Source organism: Ranitomeya variabilis, chromosome 1 (genome assembly GCF_051348905.1).
Source record: "Ranitomeya variabilis isolate aRanVar5 chromosome 1, aRanVar5.hap1, whole genome shotgun sequence".
NCBI lineage: Eukaryota > Metazoa > Chordata > Amphibia > Anura > Dendrobatidae > Ranitomeya > Ranitomeya variabilis.
In genome coordinates this window covers 1,059,292,045-1,059,314,248 of record NC_135232.1, presented here as the reverse complement: position 1 = coordinate 1,059,314,248, position 22,204 = coordinate 1,059,292,045, and positions in this window count along the sequence as shown.

Sequence of the window (22,204 nt, the reverse complement as noted above, 5' to 3'; positions counted from 1 at the left end):
CTCAGACAAGCATTTCTCAATCCCTATGTTTCCCCCTATCAATATAACAACCGGGGGTCACACTTGCAAGAAACTCGCGCATCACCGGCCCTCGGGACCGGAGTATGCGGCTGTATGTATTTCTATGCAGCTGAATGCTCCGGTCCCGAGTGCCGGCAGGAGTGCTGGGTATTGATGCGTGAGTTTCTCGCATTGCACTCGCAAGTGTGACTGCGGCCTTATACTCATCTCCGGTGCCAGCACCGATCCATTGTCTCCCGGTGATCGTGTAACAGTGGGGCGTCAAACGAACCCTGCGGCCAATCAGCAGCCAGTTCTCTCTCCCTGCCTCCGGATGAATCGGTAACATCTAGAGGAAGTTAACCCTGCTGCCCTCTCTCTTCCTCCGGATGTATGCAATACGTCCAAAGGCGTGAAGAGAGAAGCGGCCTCTGATTGGCCATAGGGTTCGCGTGACGTCACACTGTTACAGTTATTTTTAAAGGGGGGAAATATACGGATTGAGAAGGGGTTTTCCGAGTAGTTAACAACCTTTTTAAGTTTGGCCATATTATATGGAGCAAGTTAACAGAAATGTCCACCAGCCTCCTCTAATATACTGCCCGTGGGAAAGAAAAAGTGGGGAATTTATCACAAGAGGCTTTAATGAAGTCCGTTTTGCTGTGGCTGCATTTCCTTTATTTGCATCAAAGTATTGCACAATATTTAATATATTTGGCTCCTCTTTAAAAATAATGCTCCTTTGTAGAGCTGTATCTTCAATTTTTACTCCACTCCTGCAAAGCTCTTATCAATGTAACTTCAGCTGTAGGCACTGGGGACCCCTGGGGCAGAGGAGGTCCTGGGTAAATGCCCATTTTTCATCCCTGAGTATGGGTATATCCATAAGTACCAGAAATCTAGTTGTTTCTCCTGCATGTGCATGATTTTTATAAGCCCCATTTAGATGTTTATGAAGAATTTCAGCTGCAGAAAATACTACAAGACAAATCTGCTGTTTGCGAATATACTACTTATGAGGGAGTTGGGAATGTGTTATCATAAAGTAGCACGGCATGGAGCACATTCCATATATTTATTACTATTTACAATTTCTCGGGTGGTGGATTCAATTTGAAAATTAATTACAGGTATTACAGTAAATGGTTCCTTATAAGTTGGCAGCAGTGCCCCTTTATACCTGCTACTGTAGTGTGCTGACCCCAAGATAATTTCCTCCTGGAAATATTCTACAGTTAAACCTTACAATGCTATAATGTAGTATCTGTTCAAAAGAGAAAGCATAAATGCCAAAGAGCAGATTTTTTTCTATAAAGGTCCAGTAAGAACAAATAATAGTATACATGAACTATAACAACAAGTAACCTTCAGACTAATTAGCGTGTCTCTGTTTCTGTCATATCCTGAGGTTTATTCATATGTCAGTTTTATTTATTTAGAGGACATTTACGCCAACACTAGTAGCCATTTCCATTCACGGGAACATATCCTGCTGAGAGCACAGCTGTTAAATGATAATGAAGAGCTCCAGATTCCGGATCTCAAGGGGTGTCTAATTAGGAGGAGCACCTAGACTTGCTGCCATGAAAAAGATATGCAATATACTCAAGTGTGGCTTTGAGAGCAGACAGCAATGAAATGTGCAGAGAGCTGAAGTTCTATAATTATTCTTTTATCATTCACAAATATAAAGTCTGTTCAGCGTTTTAGTAAAAATGTGTTACTGCAATAAGTATATGTACAGTTTATTTCAGTGGAGAAAAATAAGCCAAAGACCAAAATTAATCAGAATTTTCCTTTTAGTTCGTATAAGCGTATTTTCGGTCTATGGGCTTTCCGTGTGAGCAATAAATGACATATTGGACCAATGTTGGCCTATGTGATGGTGCAGCTTGTGATAGTCTGGACCCACTTCTAGACCAGACTAAAGCAGCTAAATAAATCACAATAAGTAAAGAGGAGAACCAGATTCAATAAAATATGTCTTTTTTAAATATTATAGTTAAAATTGACAAAAAAATGAAGACAAAAACTGAAAATGGAGGATTACATAATGAAACTGGCCCTTCAAAAGGAGGCTATTAACACCAAAGCAAAAAGTATATAGGGAGGCTGACTCAACAGGCAGTAACATTTAAAGGGAACCTGTCACACCCAAAATCGAAGATGAGCTAAGCTCACCAGCATCAGGGGCTTATCTACAGCATTCTGTAATGCTGTAGATAAGCCTCCCAATGTAACCTGAAAGATGAGAAAAAGAGGTTAGATTATACTCACCCAGGGGAGTCGCGGTCCGGTCCGGGGCATCCTCTTCTTGTCTTCATGCTATGGCTCCAGTTCAGGCGTCCTTTGTCTGCCCTATTGAGAGCAGAGCAAAGTACTGCAGTGCTCAGGCGCCGGGAAAGGTCAGAGAGGCCCAGCGCCTGCGCACTGCAGTACTTTGCTCTGCCCTCAACAGGGCAGACAAAGTACTCCTGCGCCGGTGCCGCAGTATGAAGACAAGAAGAGGACGTCATCCTATGAAGATAAGAAGCCCCGGACCGGACCACGACGCCCATCGGATCAGACTGCCCACCCAGGTGAGTATAATCTAACCTCTTTTTCTCATCTTTCAGGATACATCGGGGGCTTATCTACAGCATTCCAGAATGCTGTAGATAAGCCCCTGATGCTGGTGGGCTTAGCTCATCTTCGATTTTGGGGGTGACAGGTTCCCTTTAATAAGCAAATATATAAAAATAATAGGTCAAATACAAAACACAGTTACAATAAAGAAACCATGTAACTGCCTAAGTATAAGATCAGCAATCACAACACCCCTATTCATGTTTCGCCCAGCTTCTTCATTGGGACATGTCACAAGCTTGTGAAACACATGTAGGGGTGATGTTATCGATAGCTTTATACTTGGTGAGTTACATGGTTACTTTATTGAGGATGTGATTTCTCTTTGGCATATTTCTTCTCATGTAATTGTAGGTAACAGGGCACTGCCTGTTAGTTCAGTCTCCTTACATACCTTGTTTTTCAGACTATAAGACGTACCAGACCACAAGATGAACCTAGGTTTTAGAGGAGGAAAATAGAAAAAAATTGAAGCAAAAAATGCGGTCAAGAAGCACTGTTATGGGAGGGGGAATCTGCTTCTGACACTGCTACAGAGGTAATGTCCCACAATTATATGGTATATATATATCCCCAATCCAGGTACACGTGGCCCCCTCATCCCCATCCTGGTATTCATGGCCCCCTCATCACCATCCTGATATAGATCGCCCCCTCATCACCATCCTTATATACATGGTCACCTCTTCACCATCTTGGTATACATGACCCCTCATCACCATCCTGATTTACATGGTCCCCTCATCACCATCCTGGTATACATGGTTACCCATCCCCATCCTGGTATACACTTTTCCCCCTCATCCCTATCCTGGTATGCATGGCCCCCTCAATCATATCCTGGTATACATGGCCCCATCATTCCTATCCCCGGTATACATGGTCCCCCAATCCTCATCTTAGTACGCATGGCCCTCATCCCCATCCTAATATAAAGTGGATACGGAAAGTATTCTACTCCTTCATTGGAGTCCAGCTGTGTTTAATTAAACTGATAGGACTTGATTTGGAAAGGCACACACCTGTCTATATAAGACCTCACAGCTCACAGTGCATGTCAGACCAAATGAGAATCATGAGGTCAATGGAACTTGCCAAGGAGCTCAAAGACAGAATTGTGGCAAGGCATAGATCTGGTCAAGGTTACAACAGAATCTCTGCAGTACACAAGGTTCCTAAGAGCACAGTGGCCTCCATAATCCTTAAATGAAAGAAGTTTGAGACCACCCCTTTAGGGTGATAGTGTGCCCACTATCTGTCCTATCCTCAGCCCTAAATCTACAAAAATGTTAGTGTATGCCCTCATCATCTCTCACCTTGACTACTTCAATTTCCTCCTCAGTGGCTTCTCAGCAAACACTCTCTCATCTCCTCAGTCCATCTGCTACCTAATTTATCCACCTCTCTACTCGCTACTCTCCTGCCTCTTCCCTTTGCCAATTCCTTCACTGGCTTCAATCACCCAGCAAATCCAGTTCAAACTACTAACATTGACCTACAAAGCTGTCCATAGTCTACTCAATATACCTCCAAACTGATCTCCCAATATCTGCCCGCATGTACTCTCCGGTCCTCCCAAAACTTCCTTCTCTCCTTCATGTTCCTCACCTAATTGCCTCCCCCATTGTTTGGAACAGTTGTGAAACCTCTTGCGTACCTGAGGGCGCACTTTGAAAAAGAAATTGTTGAATGCCTGTGGCCACCCAGCTCCTTCCTTAGACTATAAATATTCAGCTTAGTGATGGCCAGATTGTGGATACACAGAGGAGCAGTGTCAGTCACAGATACCACTCACCCCCCTCTTTGTCTGAGCCTGGCTGTCGCTCCCTCCCTGCACTCAATTGTATTTGCGTTTGTCAGCTCCAAATACAGTTGATTTCAGTGCTGCCCAGGACAGTGGGACAGGAACTCCTGCAAGATGCAGGTCACTTCTGAGGAGATGGTGACCGGGAGCCTGAGTTAGGTGAGTATAAGCTTTTTTTAAAATTTCTTATATGCTATGCAAAGGGGCATAACATGAGGGGCTGTGCAGATGGAGGGAATAAAATGAGGGCTGTGCAAATGGGGGCATGAATGAGGGGCTGTGCAGGGGGCGCAGCAAAGTATATGAGGACCTGTGGTAATCAAACTGGATAGGGGCCTGTTTAAGGTGTGTGCAGTTTGTGGGTCATAATACTGTATGGGGTGCTGTAGGGCCATCATAGTATACAATTTCGATAACTATCCCAGCTAAAGCAGACAGCTAGTGGCTGGTATTCTCAGGCTGGTAAGGGGCCATGGATATTGCCCCCTCCAGCCTAAAAACAGCAGCCTGCAGCCACCCTAGTAATTGCTACTGCAGTGTCTAGCGCTGAGCTCCGGTGACAAAGTTCAAAGGAGTTCAAACCTAACGAACTCCGGTGAAGTTACTTACAACACCACTCACTGCATTGGAAAGTTCTCATGCAGCAAGTGGTGGTGTAAGTGAGTTCATCAGGGTTCATAGCCCGGTGAACTTTTTCATGGAAGTTAAGCGCTAGACACTGTGGGAGTGACGCTCTTATGAGTGTGAGCCGGATGTCGGGGAGATTGGTCACTGATGTGACTGCTGTCCAAATCATCCAAATCGCTATGACTGACAGCTGTGGACTGATATTAATAGCCAGGGAATGGGCCAGTAAATTTCCAGGCTTGGAACATCAGCCCTCAGCTGCCCCTAAAACGGTGCAACAATAAGATACGCCAAATCTGGTGCTTAGCTTTGCTCTTCCCCTGCCCTGTGGCGGTAGCAAGTGACGTAATATTTGTGGGGTTGATGTCACCTTTGTATTGTCAGGTGACATCAAGCCAAGGGGTTTGTAATGGAGAGACATCTATAAGACACCCCAATTACTAACTCTATAGTAAGTTTGGAAATAAGCGTACAACCAAAATAAAATACTTTATTTGAAGTAAAAATCAGCACCCTTTTTTCCACATTCATTTAAAACTAAAAAACAAATTTATACTCACCTTAAACCTAATCCATTGAAGCCCTTGTCACTTGTAAAAATTAGAAAATAATAACCATATCCCTCCCCTTTTTGACATGAAGATAACCATACTGTCCCGTGCCATAACTCATCTCTGCGATTTTTTAATACTGACCGCACAGTATCCTTTTCTCTCTGTCTATCAAGTTTAGTATTGGCCTCCTTTGCTGAAAACTAATTTCATTTCTGTGTATGTCATTTCCCTCTTCACTCACAGTCAATATTTGTGGGGGGCTATCTTTCCTTTTGGGGGTTTTCTCTGAGGCAAGATAGCTTTCTATTTTCTTCTTTAGGGGTAGTTCATTCTTAGGCTGTGAAGAGGTGTCTAGGGAGAGTCAGGAACATCCCACGGCTATAACTAGTGTTGTTGTTAGGATTAGGGACTGTGGTCAGTAGAGATACCACCTCCCCAGAGCTCGTCCCATGTTGCGTTTTAGCCACCAGGTCATATCGGTGTGGCCTCTTAACCACCAGGTCATAACAGTACAGCTGGCCCACAATGTGTTAAATGCATCTCAAAAGAGGGAAAAGAAAGTTCTGAGTCATTTTTTTTTTCCTTTGTAGCTTGTTTTGTCTTTTTTTTCCCCTTAATCTCTGGGTGGTTCAGGATTTTGGTGCTGATATGGAGGTTCAGGGTCTGTCCTTGCGCGTGGATCAACTCGCTGCAAGGGTACAAAGTATCCAAGATTATGTTGTCCAGACTCCGGTATTAGAGCCTAGAATTCCTATTCCTGATTTGTTTTCTGGGGATAGATCTAAATTTCTGAACTTTAACCCCTTCACCCCAAAGCCTGTTTTCACCTAAGTGACACGGCCAATTTTTACAATTCTGACCACTGTCACTTTATGAGGTCATAACTCTGAAACGCTTCAACGGATCCTGGTGATTCTGAGACTGTTTTCTCGTGACATATTGTACTTTATGATAGTGGTAAAACTTCTTCGATAAGACTTGCATTTATTTGTGAAAAAAACAGAAATTTGTTGAAAATTATGAAAATTTAGCAATTTTCAAATTTTTCGTTTTTATGCCCTTAAATTAGAGAGTTATATCACATAATATAGTTAATAAACAACATTTCCCACATGTCTGCTTTACATCAGCACAATTTTGGAAACATAATTTTTTTTTGTTAGGGAGTTATAAGGGTTAAAAGTTGACCAGCGATTTCTCATTTTTGCAACAAAATTTGCAAAACCATTTTTTTTATGGACCACCTCACACCTGAAGTGACTTTGAGGGGTCTATATGACAGAAAATGCCCTAAAGTGACACCATTCTAAAAACTGCACCCCTCAAGGTACTCAAAACCACATTCAAAAAGTTTATTATCCCTTCAGGTACTTCACAGGAATTTTTGGAATGTTTAAAAAAAATTGAACATTTAACTTTTTTTTCACAAAATTTTTACTTCAGATCCAATTTGTTTTATTTTACCAAGGGTAACAGGAGAAATTGGACCAAAAAAGTTGTTGTACAATTTGTCCTGAGTACACCGATACCCCACATGTTGGGGTAAACCATTGATTGGGCACATGGCAGAGCTCGGAAGGGAAGGAGCGCCATTTGACTTTTCAATGCAAAATTGGCTGGAATTGAGATCGGAACCCATGTCGTGTTTGGAGAGCCCCTGATGTGCCTAAACAGTGGAAACCCCCACAAATGACACCATTTAGGAAAGTAGACCCTCTAAGGAACTAATCTAGATGTGTGGTGAGCACTTTGAACCTCCAAGTGCTTCACAGAAGTTTATAATGTAGAGCCGTAAAAAAAAATTTATATTAATTTTCACAAAAAATGATTTTTTGCCCCAAATTGTTTATTTTCCCAAGGGTAGCAGGATAAATTGGACCCCAAAAGTTGATGTGCAATTTGTCCTGAGTACGCTGATACTTCATATATGGGGATAAACCACTGTTTGGGCGCATGGCAGAGCTCGGAAGGGAAGGAGCGCCATTTGACTTTTCAATGCAAAATTGGCTGGAATTGAGATCGGAACCCATGTCGTGTTTGGAGAGCCCCTGACGTGCCTAAACAGTGGAAACCCCCACAAGTGACACCATTTTGGAAAGAAGACCCCCTAAGGAACTTATCTAGATGTGTGGTGAGCACTTTTAACCCCCAGTTGTTTCACTAAAGTTTAGAATGTAGCGCTGTGAAAATTAAAAAATCATTTTTTCTTTCCACAAAATGATGTTTTAGCCCGCAATTTTTTTTTCCCCAAGGGTAACAGGAGAAATTGGACCACAAAAGTTATTGTCCAATTTGTCCTGAGTACGCTGATACCCCATACATTGGGGGGAACCACTGTTTGGGCGCACGGCAGAGCTCGGAAGGGAAGGAGCGCCGTTTGAAATGCAGACTTAGATGGATTGGTCTGCAGGTGTCATGTTGCATTTGCAGAGCCCCTGATGTACCTAAACAGTAGAAACCCCCCACAAGTGACCCCATATTGGAAACTAGACCCCCCACGGAACTTATCTAGATGTGTTGTGAGAACTTTGAACCAACAAGTGTTTCACTACAGTTTATCACGCAGAGCCGTGAAAATAAAAAATATTTTTTTTTCCACGAAAATTATATTTTAGCCCCCACGTTTTTATTTTCCCAAGAGTAACAGGAGAAATTGGACAACAAAAGTTGTTGTCTAATTTGTCCTGAGTACGCTGATACCCCATATATGGGGGGGAACCACTGTTTGTGCGCATGGCAGAGCTTGGAAGGGAAGGAGCGCCGTTTGAAATGCAGACTTAGATGGATTGGTCTGCAGGTGTCATGTTGCATTTGCAGAGCCCCTGATGTACCTAAACAGTAGAAACCCCCCACAAGTGACCCCATATTGGAAACTAGACCCCCGACGGAACTTATCTAGATGTGTTGTGAGAACTTTGAACCCTCAAGTGCTTCACTACAGTTTATAACGCAGAGCTGCGAAAATAAAAAATATATTTTTTTCCACAAAAATTATATTTTAGCCCCCATGTTTTTATTTTCCCAAGGGTAAGGCTGGTTTCACACTTGCGTTTTTATCCGCATGCGTTTTTTAAAAAAACGCATGTGTGAAAAAACGCATTTAAACGCGGTAAAACGCATGCGTTTTTTAGACGCATGCGTTTTTATAGAAAAACACAAGAAAACAAAAAAAAAAAAAAAAACCCTAACCCTACCCTTAACCCTACCACTACCCCTAACCCTAACCTGAAATACGTGGCACTGAAATACGTGGCACTGAAATACGTCTATATACGTATATACATATATAAGTGCCACGATATTTTAGTGGCCACGTATATAAGTGCCACGTATATAAGTGCCACGTATATAAGTGCCACGTTTTTCACATAAATGCCACGATATTTCAGTGGCCACGTATATATGTGCCACGTATATATGTGCCATGTATATAAGTGCCACGTATATAAGTGCCACGATATTTCAGTGCCACGTATTTCACTGAAATATCGAGGCACTTAAATACGTGGCACTGAAATACGTGGCACTGAAATACGTGGCACTGAAATATCGCGGCACTGAAAGACGTGGCACTGAAAGACGTGGCACTGAAATATCGTGGCACTGAAATACGTGGCACTGAAATATGGCACTGAAAGACGTGGCACTGAAATACGTGGTACAGAAATATTGTGGCACTGAAAGACGTGGCACTGAAATACGTGGCACTGAAATATCGTGGCACTGAAATACGTGGCACTGAAATACGTGGCACTATGACTGTCAGAAAATGTTCATTAAACGGTTAGGGGTGAGTTTAGGGGTAAGGTTAGGGTTAGGGTTTGGATCCCTTTATCACCTTGATGGTGGTGGGTGACTTTTCAGTGTGTGTTCTGTTTTTTTTCTATAAAAACGCATGCGTTTTTAACGCAAACAAACGCATTGAGATCGGACGCCATGTCGCGTTTGGAGAGCCCCTGATGTGCCTAAACAGTGAAAACTCCCCAATTCTAACTGAAACCCCAACCCTAACCCTAGCCCTAACCCTAGTCCTAACTCTAGCGCTACTTTCACACTAGCATTTTTTTGCATACGTCGCAATGCGTCGTTTTGGTGAAAAAACGCATCCTGCAAAGTCATCTGCAGGATGCGTTTTTTCCCCATAGACTAACATTAGCGACGTATTGACGCACGTCGCAAGTGGCGGACCGCCGGCAGCAAAAAACGTTACATGTAACTTTTTTTGTGCCGACGGTCCACCATTTCCGACCACGCATGCGCGGCTGGAACTCCGCCCCCACCTCCCCGCACCTCACAATGGGGCAGCGGATGCGTGAAAAAACAGCAACCGCTGCCCCTGTTGTGCGGCGCTTGCACAGTATGCGTCGGTACGTCGGGCCGACGCAGCGCGACGGCCCCGTACCGACGCTAGTGTGAAAGTAGCCTAACGGGAAAATGGAAATAAATATATTTTTTTACATTTTATTATTTTTCCCTAACTAAGGGGGTGATGAAGGGGGATTTGATTTACTTTTATAGCGTTTTTTGGGCGGATTTTTATGGTTGGCAGCCATCACACACTAAAAGACGCTTTTTATTGCAAAAAATAGTTTTTGCATCACCACATTTTGAGAGCTATAATTTTTCCATATTTTGGTCCACAGAGTCATGTGAGATCTTGTTTTTTGCGGGACGAGTTGACGTTTTTATTGGTACCATTTTCGGGTACATGACATTTTTTGATCGCTTTTTATTCCGATTTTTGGGAGGCAGAATGAACAAAAACCAGCAATTCCTGAAATTCTTTTAGGGGGGGCGTTTATACCGTTCCGCGTTTGGTAAAAAGGATAAAGCAGTTTTATTCTTCGGGTCAGTACGATTACAGCGATACCTCATTTATGTAATTTTTTTATGTTTTGGCGCTTTTACACAATAAAAACTATTTTATATAAAAAAATATTTGTTTTTGCATCGCTTTATTCTGAGGACTATAACTTTTTTATTTTTCTGCTGATGATGCTGTGTGGCGGCTTTTTTTTTTAGGGATAAGATGACATTTTCAGCGGTACCATGGTTATTTATATCCGTCTTTTTGATCGCGTGTTATTCCACTTTTTGTTTGGCAGTATGAGAATAAAGCGTTGTTTTTTGCCTCGTTTTTTTTTTTTTTTTTTACGGTGTTCACTGAAGGGGTTAACTAGTGATATAGTTTTATAGGTGGGGTCGTTACGGACGCGGTGATACTAAATATGTGTACTTTTATTGTGTGATTTTTTTTTTATTTAGATAAAGAAATGTATTTATGGGAATATATATATTTTTTTTCTTTATTTAGGAATTTTTTATTATTATTTTTTTTTACACATGTGGAAAAAATTTTTTTTTTACTTTTTTACTTTGTCCCAGGGGGGGACATCACAGATCGGTGATCTGACAGTGTGCACAGCACTCTGTCAGATCACCGATGTGACAGCACATTGCAGAGGCTTGCCGGCGCCTGCTATGAGGAATTCTCAGCAGACGCCGGCAAGCAGGGTCATCTCATGACCCGGAAGGAGTCCCGCGGCCATCTTGGATCCGGGGACTCCTTCCAGTTCACCGGAGCAGCGTGATCTAATCGCGTTGCTCCGGTGGGAGAGCGCAGGGAGCCCCCGTCCCTGCGCGATCCCCCTCTATGCCGCTGTCACTATTGACAGCGGCATCAGAGGGGTTAAATGCCCGCGATCGGCGACAGCGCTGATCGTGGGCATTGCTGCGGGGTGTCAGCTGTCATATACAGCTGACACCGCACCCGATCACCGCGGCGCTCAGCGCGAGACCGCGGTGATCGATGCGCTGTACTAGTACTGCGGCTGGCACTAATGCAGTGCCAGCAGCGCCGTACTAGTACGGCGCATGGCACGAAGGGGTTAAAAATAATTGCAGATTGTTTTTTGCTCTGAGACCCCGTTCCTCTGGTAACCCCATTCAGCAGGTGAAGATTGTTATTTCTTTGCTGCGTGGCGACCCGCAGGACTGGGCATTCTCCCTTGAGCCAGGAAATCCCGCATTGCTTAATATTGACGCATTTTTTCAAGTGCTCGGATTGCTGTATGACGAGTCTAATTCTGTGGATCAGGCAGAAAAAACTTTGCTGGCTCTGTGTTAGGGTCAGGAAGCAGCAGAAGTATACTGCCAGAAATTTAGAAAGTGGTCTGTGCTCAGAAAATGGAATGAGTATGCCCTGGCAGCGATTTTCAGAAAGGGTCTTTCTGAAGCCCTTAAAGATGTTATGGTGGGGTTTCCCACGCCTGCTGGTCTGAATGAGTCAATGTCTTTGGCCATTCAGATTGATCGGCGCCTGCGCGAGCGCAAGGTTGTGCACCATATGGCAGTGTCCTCTGAGCAGAGTCCTGAGCCTATGCAATGTGATAGGATTTGACTAGAGCAGAAAGGCAGAAATTCAGACGTCAGAATGGCCTGTGTTTTTACTGTGGTGATTCTGCTCATGCTATTTCTGATTGCCCTAAGCGTACTAAGAGGGTCCCTAGGTCTGTTACCATTAGTACTGTACAGCCTAAATTTCTTTTGTCTGTTACCCTGATTTGCTCATTGTCGTCCTTTTCTGTTATGGCATTTGTGGATTCTGGTGCTGCCCTGAACTTAATGGACTTAGAATTTGCCAAGCGCTGTGGTTTTTCCTTGGAGCCTTTGCAGAGCCCTATTCCCTTAAGGGGGATTGATGCTACGCCATTGGCCAAGAATAAACCCCAGTACTGGACACAGTTGACCATGTACATGGCTCCAGCACATCAGGAAAATATTCGCTTTTTGGCGTTGCATAATTTGCACGATGTTGTTGTGCTGGGTTTTCCATGGTTACAGGTACATAATCCAGTGCTGGATTGGAGATCTATGTCTGTAACTGGTTGGGGTTGTCAGGGGATACATAGTGATATTCCTTTGATGTCCATTTCCTCGTCCCCTTCTTCCGATGTTCCTGAGTTTTTGTCAGATTTCCAGGATATATTTGATCAGCCCAAGTCCAGTTCCCTGCCTCCTCATAGGGACTGCGATTGTGCCATTAATTTGATTCCTGGCTGTAAGTTCCCTAAGGGCCGACTTTTCAATCTGTCTGTGCCAGAGCATGCCGCTATGCGGAGTTATGTAAAGGAGTCCTTGGAGAAGGGGCATATTCGCCCGTCTTCGTCACCATTGGGAGCGGGATTTTTTTTGTGTTGCCAAGAAGGATGGTTCCTTGAGACCCTGTATAGATTATCGTCTTCTCAATAAAATCACGGTCAAATTCCAGTACCCTTTACCTTTGCTTTCTGATTTGTTTGCTCGGATTAAGGGTGCCAGTTGGTTTACTAAAATCGACCTTCGAGGGGCGTATAATCTCGTGCGTATTAAACAAGGTGATGAATGGAAAACAGCATTTAATACGCCTGAAGGCCATTTTGAATATCTTGTGATGCCATTCGGGCTCTCTAATGCTCCATCGGTATTTCAGTCCTTTATGCATGATATCTTCTGGAATTATCTGGATAAATTCCTGATTGTGTATTTGGATGATATTTTGTTTTTTTCCGATGATTGGGAGTCTCATGTGAAGCAGGTTAGGATCGTATTTCAGGTCCTTCGTGCTAATGCGTTGTTTGTGAAAGGGTCTAAGTGCTTCTTTGGAGTTCAGAAAGTATCTTTTTTGGGTTTCATTTTTTCTCCCTCGGCTATTGAAATGGACCCTGTTAAAGTCCAGGCCATTCATGATTGGACTCAACCCACATATGTAAAGAGCCTTCAAAAATTTTTGGGCTTTGATAATTTTTATCGCCGCTTTATTGCTAATTTTTCTAGTGTGGTGAAGCCTCTGACCGATTTGACGAAGAAAGGCGCTGATGTGATGAATTGGTCCTCTGCGGCTGTTGAGGCCTTTCAGGAGCTTAAATGTCGTTTTATTTCTGCCCCTGTGTTGCGTCAGCCAGATGGTTCTCTCCCTTTTCAGGTTGAGGTTGATGCTTCTGAGATTGGGGCAGGGGCCGTTTTGTCTCAGAGAAATTCTGATGGCTCTTTGATGAAACCATGTGCTTTCTTCTCCAGAAGGTTTTCGCCTGCTGAGCGTAATTATGATGTCGGCAATCAGGAGTTGTTGGCTATGAAGTGGGCATTTGAGGAGTGGTGACATTGGCTTGAGGGAGCCAAGCATCGTGTGGTGGTCTTGACTGATCATAAAAATTTGATTTACCTCGAGTCTGCTAAGCGGTTGAATCCTAGACAAGCTCGGTGGTCTCTGTTTTTCTCCCGTTTTGATTTTGTGGTCTCGTATATTCCGGGATCTAAGAATGTGAAGGCTGATGCCCTTTCTAGGAGTTTTTTGCCTGATTCTCCGGGAGTTCTTGAGCCGGCTGGGATTCTCAAGGAGGGGGTGATTCTTTCTGCCATCTCCCCAGATTTGCGGCGGGTACTTCAGGAGTTTCAGGCTGATAAACCTGACCGCTGTCCAGTGGGGAAACTGTTTGTTCCTGATAGATGGACTAGCAGGGTAATTTCTGAGGTTCATTGTTCGGTGTTGGCTGGTCACCCTGGGATTTTCGGTACCAGAGATTTGGTGGCTAGGTCCTTTTGGTGGCCTTCCTTGTCGCGGGATGTGCATTCGTTTGTGCAGTCCTGTGGGACCTGTGCTCGGGCTAAGCCTTGCTGTTCCCGTGCCAGTGGGTTGTTTTTGCCTTTGCCTATTCCTGAGAGGCCCTGGATGCATATTTCCATGGATTTTATTTCTGATCTTCCTGTTTCTCAGAAGATGTCTGTCATCTGGGTGGTTTGTGACCGGTTTTCTAAGATGGTCCATTTGGTACCGTTGCCTAAGTTGCCTTCCTCCTCTGATTTGGTTCCATTATTTTTTCAGCATGTGGTTCGTTTGCATGGTATTCCGGAGAATATTGTGTCTGACAGAGGTTCCCAGTTCGTTTCTAGGTTTTGGCGGTCCTTTTGTGCTAGAATGGGCATTGATTTGTCTTTTTCTTGAGCATTCCATCCTCAGACAAATGGCCAAACGGAGCGAACCAATGAGACCTTGGAAACCTATTTGAGATGCTTCGTGTCTGCTGATCAGGATGATTGGGTGACCTTTTTGCCGTTGGCCGAGTTTGCCCTTAATAATCGGGCTAGTTCTGCTACCTTAGTTTCGCCTTTCTTTTGTAACTTTGGTTTTCATCCTCGTTTTTCTTCAGGGCAGCTTGAGCCTTCTGACTGTCCTGGTGTAGATTCTGTGGTGGACAGGTTGCAGCAAATTTGGACTCATGTGGTGGACAATTTGACGTTGTCTCAGGAAAAGGCTCAACGTTTTGCTAACCGTCGTCGGTGTGTTGGTCCCCGGCTTCGTGTGGGGGATTTGGTCTGGTTGTCTTCTCGTCATGTTCCTATGAAGGTTTCTTCCCCTAAGTTCAAGCCTCGCTTTATTGGGCCTTATAAGATTTCTGAAATTATCAATCCGGTGTCTTTTCGTTTGGCCCTTACAGCTTCTTTTTCCATTCATGTGTTCCATAGATCCTTGTTGCGGAGATATGTGGTACCTATGGTTCCCTCCGTTGATCCTCCTGCTCCGGTGTTGGTTGAGGGGGAGTTGGAATATGTGGTGGAGAAGATTTTGGATTCTCGTTTTTCGAGACAGAAGCTTCAGTATCTGGTCAAGTGGAAGGGTTATGGCCAGGAGGATAATTCTTGGGTTGTTGCATCCGATGTTCATGCTGCCGATTTGGTTCGTGCTTTCCATTTGGCTCGTCCTGATCGGCCTGGGAGCTCTGGTGAGGGTTCGGTGACCCCTCCTCAAGGGGGGGTACTGTTGTGAATTCCGTTTTGGAGCTCCCTCCTGTGGTTGCTAATGGTATTTTTGTGAGTTCTGCCCTTGGGCTCCCTCTGGTGGTTTCGAGTGGAACTGCTGCTCCTTTTGGTAGCTGTAGCAGCTGCCATCACTGATCGCCTTGCCTGGGTTTGTTATTTAAACCTGCTCTGGGCTTTAGTTCATGCCAGCTGTCAATGTCTTAGGTTGGATTTGGTTCTCTCCTTGGATTTCTCATATGGCCTGTCCTTGTCAGCAAAAGATAAGTTTCTGCTAGTTCTTATTTGTTCTTTTGCTTTGGACACTATTGCTTTGTCAAATATGTCTCTTTTTGTCCAGCTTGTCACTATGTCATATTCAGGCTAGCTGGAAGCTCTGGGAAGCAGATTTGCCCCTCCACACCGTGAGTCGGTGTGGAGTTCATTTTTGTAAACTCTGCATGGATTTTTGTAGTTTTTTAATACTGACCGCATAGTATCCTTTTCTCTCTGTCTATCAAGTTTAGTATTGGCCTCCTTTGCTGAAAACTGATTTAATTTCTGTGTATGTCATTTCCCTCTTCACTCACAGTCAATATTTGTGGGGGGCTATTTTTCCTTTTGGGGTTTTCTCTGAGGCAAGATAGCTTTCTATTTTCTTCTTTAGGGGTAGTTAATTCTTAGGCTGTGAAGAGGTGTCTAGGGAGAGTCAGGAACATCCCACGGCTATTACTAGTGTTGTTGTTAGGATTAGGGACTGCGGTCAGTAGAGATACCACCTCCCCAGAGCTCGTCCCATGTTGCGTTTTAGCCACCAGGTCATATCGGTGTGGCCTCTTAACCACCAGGTCATAACAGGGTGGCATTTCTTTGGAGGGCCGCACAGCCCTCCATGTGCTCGCCAGAGGTAGCCTGACTGCCATTAGGTACTGAGATAAGATCCCCAGACCCCTTGTGAGACCATATGCTGGTGCTGTTGGCCCTGGGTTCCTCCTAATGCAGGACAATGCCAGACCTCATGTGGCTGGAGTGTGTCAGCAGTTGCTGCAAGATGAAGGCATTGAAGCTATGGACAGGCCCACCCATTCCCCAGACCTGAATCCGATTGAACACATCTGGGAAATCATGTCTCGCACCATCCACCAAAGTCACATTGCACCACTGACTGTCCAGGAGTTGGCAGATGCTTTAGTCCAGGTCTGGGAGGAGATCCCTCAGGAGACCATCTGCCCCCTCATCAGGAGCATGCCCAGGCGTTGTAGGGAGATTATACAGGCACGTGGAGGCCACACACACTACTGAGCATCATTTGCTTGTTTTCAGGCATTTCCACTGAAGATGGATCAGCCTGCAATTTGATTTTCCACTTTGATTTTGAGTATCGTTCCAAATCCAGGCCTCCATGAGATATTAATTTTGATTTATATTGATAATTTTCATGTTTTATTGTTCTCAACACTTTCCAATATGTAGTGAATAAAGATTTACAAGTGGAATATTTTAGTCAGTGATATCTAGCATGTGGTATTTTAGTGTTCCCTTTATTTTTTTGAGCAGTGTATAAGGGGCTATGAGGCATCATATTGTATATAGATGTCTATAGTACATCATACTGTATGTAGGGGTCTGTGTGGTCCATCATACTGTATGTAGGGATTTGTGGTGCCATCATACTGTATATAGGGGAGATTTGGAGCATCATACTGTGTATTGTGGTACGGGGAACCACACTGTATATACAACGTTATGGGGCATCATATTGTGTATACGGCTATGGAGCAGCATACAGTGCATAGAGGGCTATGAGCTATCATTTTGTATATAGGAGAGCATAGGGCTATCATACTATATACAGGGGGCTGTGGAGACAAGGGAAGTCAGTGGGTGCTCTTGTCTGCTCTCTTTTTATTGTGGGCAGAATACTACTCAGACAAAACAGGGTGAGAGTAAAACACTATGGCAATACTTGATTGAACCACAAAACAGACAATAACATATAGGACAGTCCCAGCAAAATACCCTAGATGGTGCAAAATTACAGACTTACCCTTCTGCTGACTCGCCGGGATTAGAGCAGCTGTGATTCCAGGGCTTCTAGGGCTGACTACTCCCACCAGTTGCCCCCCGTTTTTGGCGGGCACCCACAGAGAAGAGGTAACAAAAAGCTTAGGAAGCTGACTGCAAGCAGTGAGGTATGTGGCCAGGTGACCTGTTTGTCCCAACCTGGATTTTTCAAGACGTCTTGAAGGTTCAGCAATGGTCAATACAGCAGATGTTTTCTTCCAGCTGGTGCTGTAGTATCCTAAGTTGACATCCTGTAGAATGTTCCTGGCTGTGGTTTTATAAAAGTGTCTCTGATTCAGAGGCATATCCCCCTTATGTAGTTCACAACTGTACTTCAAGCCATCATGCACAGGTCAGGGGGAGGTAGGATGAGTTTAAAGCCCCCGTCTCACATAGCGAGATCGCTAGTGAGATCGCTGCTGAGTCACAAGTTTTGTGACGCAACAGCGACCTCCATAGCGATCTCGCTATGTGTGACACGTACCAGCGATCAGGCCCCTGCTGCGAGATCGCTGGTCGTGTCGGAATGGCCTGGACCTTTTTTTGGTCGTTGAGGCCCCGCTGACATTGCTGAATCGGTGTGTGTGACACCGATCCAGCGATGTCTTCACTGGTAACCAGGGTAAACATCGGGTTACTAAGCGCAGGGCCGCGCTTAGTAACCCGATGTTTACCCTGGTTACCAGCGTAAATGTAAAAAAAACCAAACAGTACATACTCGCCTTCTGATGTCCGTCAGGTCCCTTGCCGTCTGCTTCCTGCTCTCACTGACTCCCGGCCGTACAGTGAGAAGTGAGAGCACAGCAGTGACGTCACTGCTGTGCTGTGCTCTCAGTGTACGGCGGCAATCAGTGAGAGCAGGAAGCAGACGGCAAGGGACCTGGACACCGAAAGGCGAGTATGTAGTGTTTGTTTTTTTTGGTAACCAGGGTAAACATCGGGTTACTAAGCGCGGCCCTGCGCTTAGTAACCCGATGTTTACCCTGGTTACCCGGGTGCTGCAGGGGGACTTCGGCATCGTTGAAGACAGTTTCAACGATGCCGAAGTCGTTCCCCTGATCGTTGGTCGCTGGGGAGAGCTGTCTGTGTGACAGCTCCCCAGCGACCACACAGCGACTTACCAACGATCACGGCCAGGTCATATCGCTGGTCGTGATCGTTGGTAAATCGCTTAGTGAGACGGGGCCATAACTCTCATTCTTTGAGTATTTAATCAATCTGCATAGTTCGTCCTCTGTTTTCAGGTCAACAAGCAACAGGACCCACACAATGATCAATCACCAGATTTAGCAAACATCTATTGTTTAAATGACCCTGCATCCCTGCCTTGCAAGGATAGCAGACAATAAGTAAGAACAAAAGTCAACTTAAAAGTCAACAAAAAGATAATAGTCTATATCTCTGGGCCTACTGAATTTGCTTCTGGCATAATAAAGTAGAAAAGCTGTGCTGTCACAGGGGCTGTGAGACATCATACTGTGTAGATGGGGCTATGAGGAATCATGCAGTGTATGGAGGTCTTTGGGGCATCATGCTATGCATAGGAGCTTTAGGGCATTGTAATATGTATAGGGGACTATGAGGCATCAAGCTGTGTATAGGGGTCAATAGGGCATAATACTGGAAAATGGCTGTGGGGCATCATACTGTGTTGAGAATTTATGGGGTATAATACTGTGTATATGGCTAAAGGGAATCATACTGTGTATAGGTGGCTATGGGGCCATCACACTGTGTATAAGGGGCCTGTGGGCCATCATACTGTGAACACAGTACTATGTGGCATCATACTTTGTTAATGGGGCATCATATTGTGTAGAGTGGGTTATGAGCCATCACACTGTTTATACTGGACTACAGGCCATCATACTGTGTATGTTAGGGCAAGTGGGCATTATACTAGGTATAGGCTGTGTGGGCATAACACTGTGCATAGGGAGATGTGGGGCATCTTGCTGTGTGAGGAAGATACTGTGGAGGTATGTGTGCATTATTATTAGTATTAGAAAGCAAAGGAGGATAATTATTAAAGGAGATATAGGGAGTATTATTATTAACCACTTAACAACCAGAGGTATTTTTGGTTTTGCATTTTCATTTTTTGTTCCCCTTCTTCCCAGAGCCATAACTTTCTTTATTTTTTGGTGAACATGGCCATGTGAGGGCTTGTTTTTTTGCGGGATGAGTTGTACTTTTGAACGACACCATTGGTTCACCATGTTGTGTACTAGAAAATGGGAAAAAATTCCAAGTACGGTGAAATTGCAAAAAAGTGCAACCCACACTTGTTTTTTGATTTTTTTTCACCATGTTCACTGAATGCTAAAACTGACCTGCCGTTATGATTCTCTAGGTAATTACGAGTTTATAGACACCAAACACGTCTAGGTTCTTTTTTTATCTAAGTGGTGAAACAAAAATCCAAACATTGCTAAAACAAATTAATAAATTGCACCATTTTCCAATACCTGTATCATCTCCATTTTTCGAGATCTCGGGTTGAGTTAGGGCTTATTTTTTGCGTGCCGAGCTGACGTTTCTAATAATACCATTTTGATGGAGATACGATCTTTTGATCGCCTGTTATTGTATTTCAACCCCTTAATGACCAGGGGTATTTTTGTTTTTGCATTTTAATTTTTTGCTCCCTTTCTTCCCAGACCCATAACTTTTTTATTTTTTAGTCACAATGGCCAAGGGAGGGCTTATTTTGCGGAAAGAGTTGTACTTTTGAATGACATCATTGGTTTTACCATGTCGTGTAATAGAAAATGGGAAAAAAATTCCAAGTGAGGTGAAATTGCAACAAAAGTGCAATCCCACACTTGCTTTTTGTTTGGCGTTTTTGCTAGTTTCACTAAATTGTAAAACTCACCAGCCATTATGATTCCCCAGGTCATTAAGAGTTCATAGGCACCAAACACGTCTAGGTTCTTTTCTGTCTAAGTGGTGAAAAAAAATTCCTAAATTTGTAAAAAAAAAGTTGCTATTTTCCGATGCCGGTGAGCAGAAAGGCAGAAGTGACCCTACGGCCGGGATCACACATACGCGAGATACGGCCGAGTCTCGCAGGTGAAAACCCAGCTCTGGCGCCGGCACTCCCGAGCAGAGCGTGCAGCCGCACAGCAATACATGGAGCTGCATGCTCCGCTCCAGAGTGCCAGTGCCAGAGCTGGGTTTTCACCTGCGAGACTCGGCCATATCTCGTGTATGTGTGATCCCGGCCTACAGCGCAGACAGGTGTGTAGCCACAGAGTGAGAACGTTGAAAGTGAGCACATGCGCACTGATGTCCTATAGAAAAGCCAGTAATTCAGTGCCCCCTGGCGGCATGAACTCATTTGAACTGTAGCGTGGAAAAGTTTCTGAATATTCTGAATGCTACAGTTCAAAGGAGTTCATACCGCCAGGGGGGAGCTTCGGTGACGGCACCGCTAGTCACCGAAGCTCCGTTCCCTGCATTTCTTTAATTCCCCAGTTGTTTACAACTGGGAGAGGCCACATTAGCTGCGCTCCCGGTTGTAACTGTATTTAACCCCTTCAGATGGATCTACAGAGTGGGACTTGACTGTACGGCGGACAGGTATGGGATATTGTTGTTTTTTTTGTTTGTTTGTTTTTTTTACAGAAGAACAAGGGCTTTTCTTTGGATTGAGAGTACAATAAAGATATTAAAAACCTGTGTGTTACTATCTTTCATTAAAATACATTATTCTTAATGTGTGTGTATTTTTAACCCTTTCCTACTATTGGATTAATAATGGATAGGTATCTTATTGACACCTCTCCATTATTAACCAGGCTTAATGTGACCTTACAACAGCAAGTTTATCCCCTTATTACCCCATAATTACCCCACAAATTATCCTCTTATTACCCCATATGCCAATGCCACAGGGCAATGGGAAGAGAGAGGCTAAGTGCCAGAATAGGCGCATGAACATTAGGAAAATATTTGAGAGACGCTTTGCACAGAATTTGATTTAATCAAATAGTGTGAGCCCATCAACCATCGTCAAAGTGGTCTCTTTAAACTGATGGGTCCCTGACCTCCCTGTCCAAATGTGAACACTTACCGAAGGCCAATGTCTGTATGCCTGGGTGAATGTGGACACCTCTGTCAGCAAAGCCTACATATGGGTTGGCCAGAACCAAGTGTGATAGGTGTAATTAAAAACCACATGGTGACGGGAGGAGTGCTCAGTCAGTAAGCTAACATAGAAATGATAGAAAAATGACTGGCACATGCAAACTAGTGTGAATAGGTGCATACCAGGAGCAGCTACCTCCATACACAAATATACAAAAAAGGTTGCACTCTATCGTGCCAAAGCATGTCTAATATGAAATACATGAAATATGAATAGCAAAATGGCTTTTGAACATTAGGAAAATATTTGAGAGACGCTTTGCACAGAATTTGATGTAATCAAATAGTGTGAGCCCATGTCAAGCGGGTACTGGGTAGACTACAGCTGATTACCCGGGCCCCTGCGATATCCCTCAGACTAGGGAAAACCCTGTCTGTCCCCCTCCCAGAATTTACACTGATGGTGAGCTTGTCTGGGCCGCCAGGCCTGACCCTGACTCCTGTTTCAGTCCTATGCTGAAACCTCCACCCACCACCCAGTGATAAGACCACACACCAACCCCTACAGAAAGCACAGATAGGGAAAACTAAAAACGCACCACGCCGCAGACACACAGGAAAACACTATAATGTGCACAGGGCAAAACAAATACAAGTATAGGAAGGA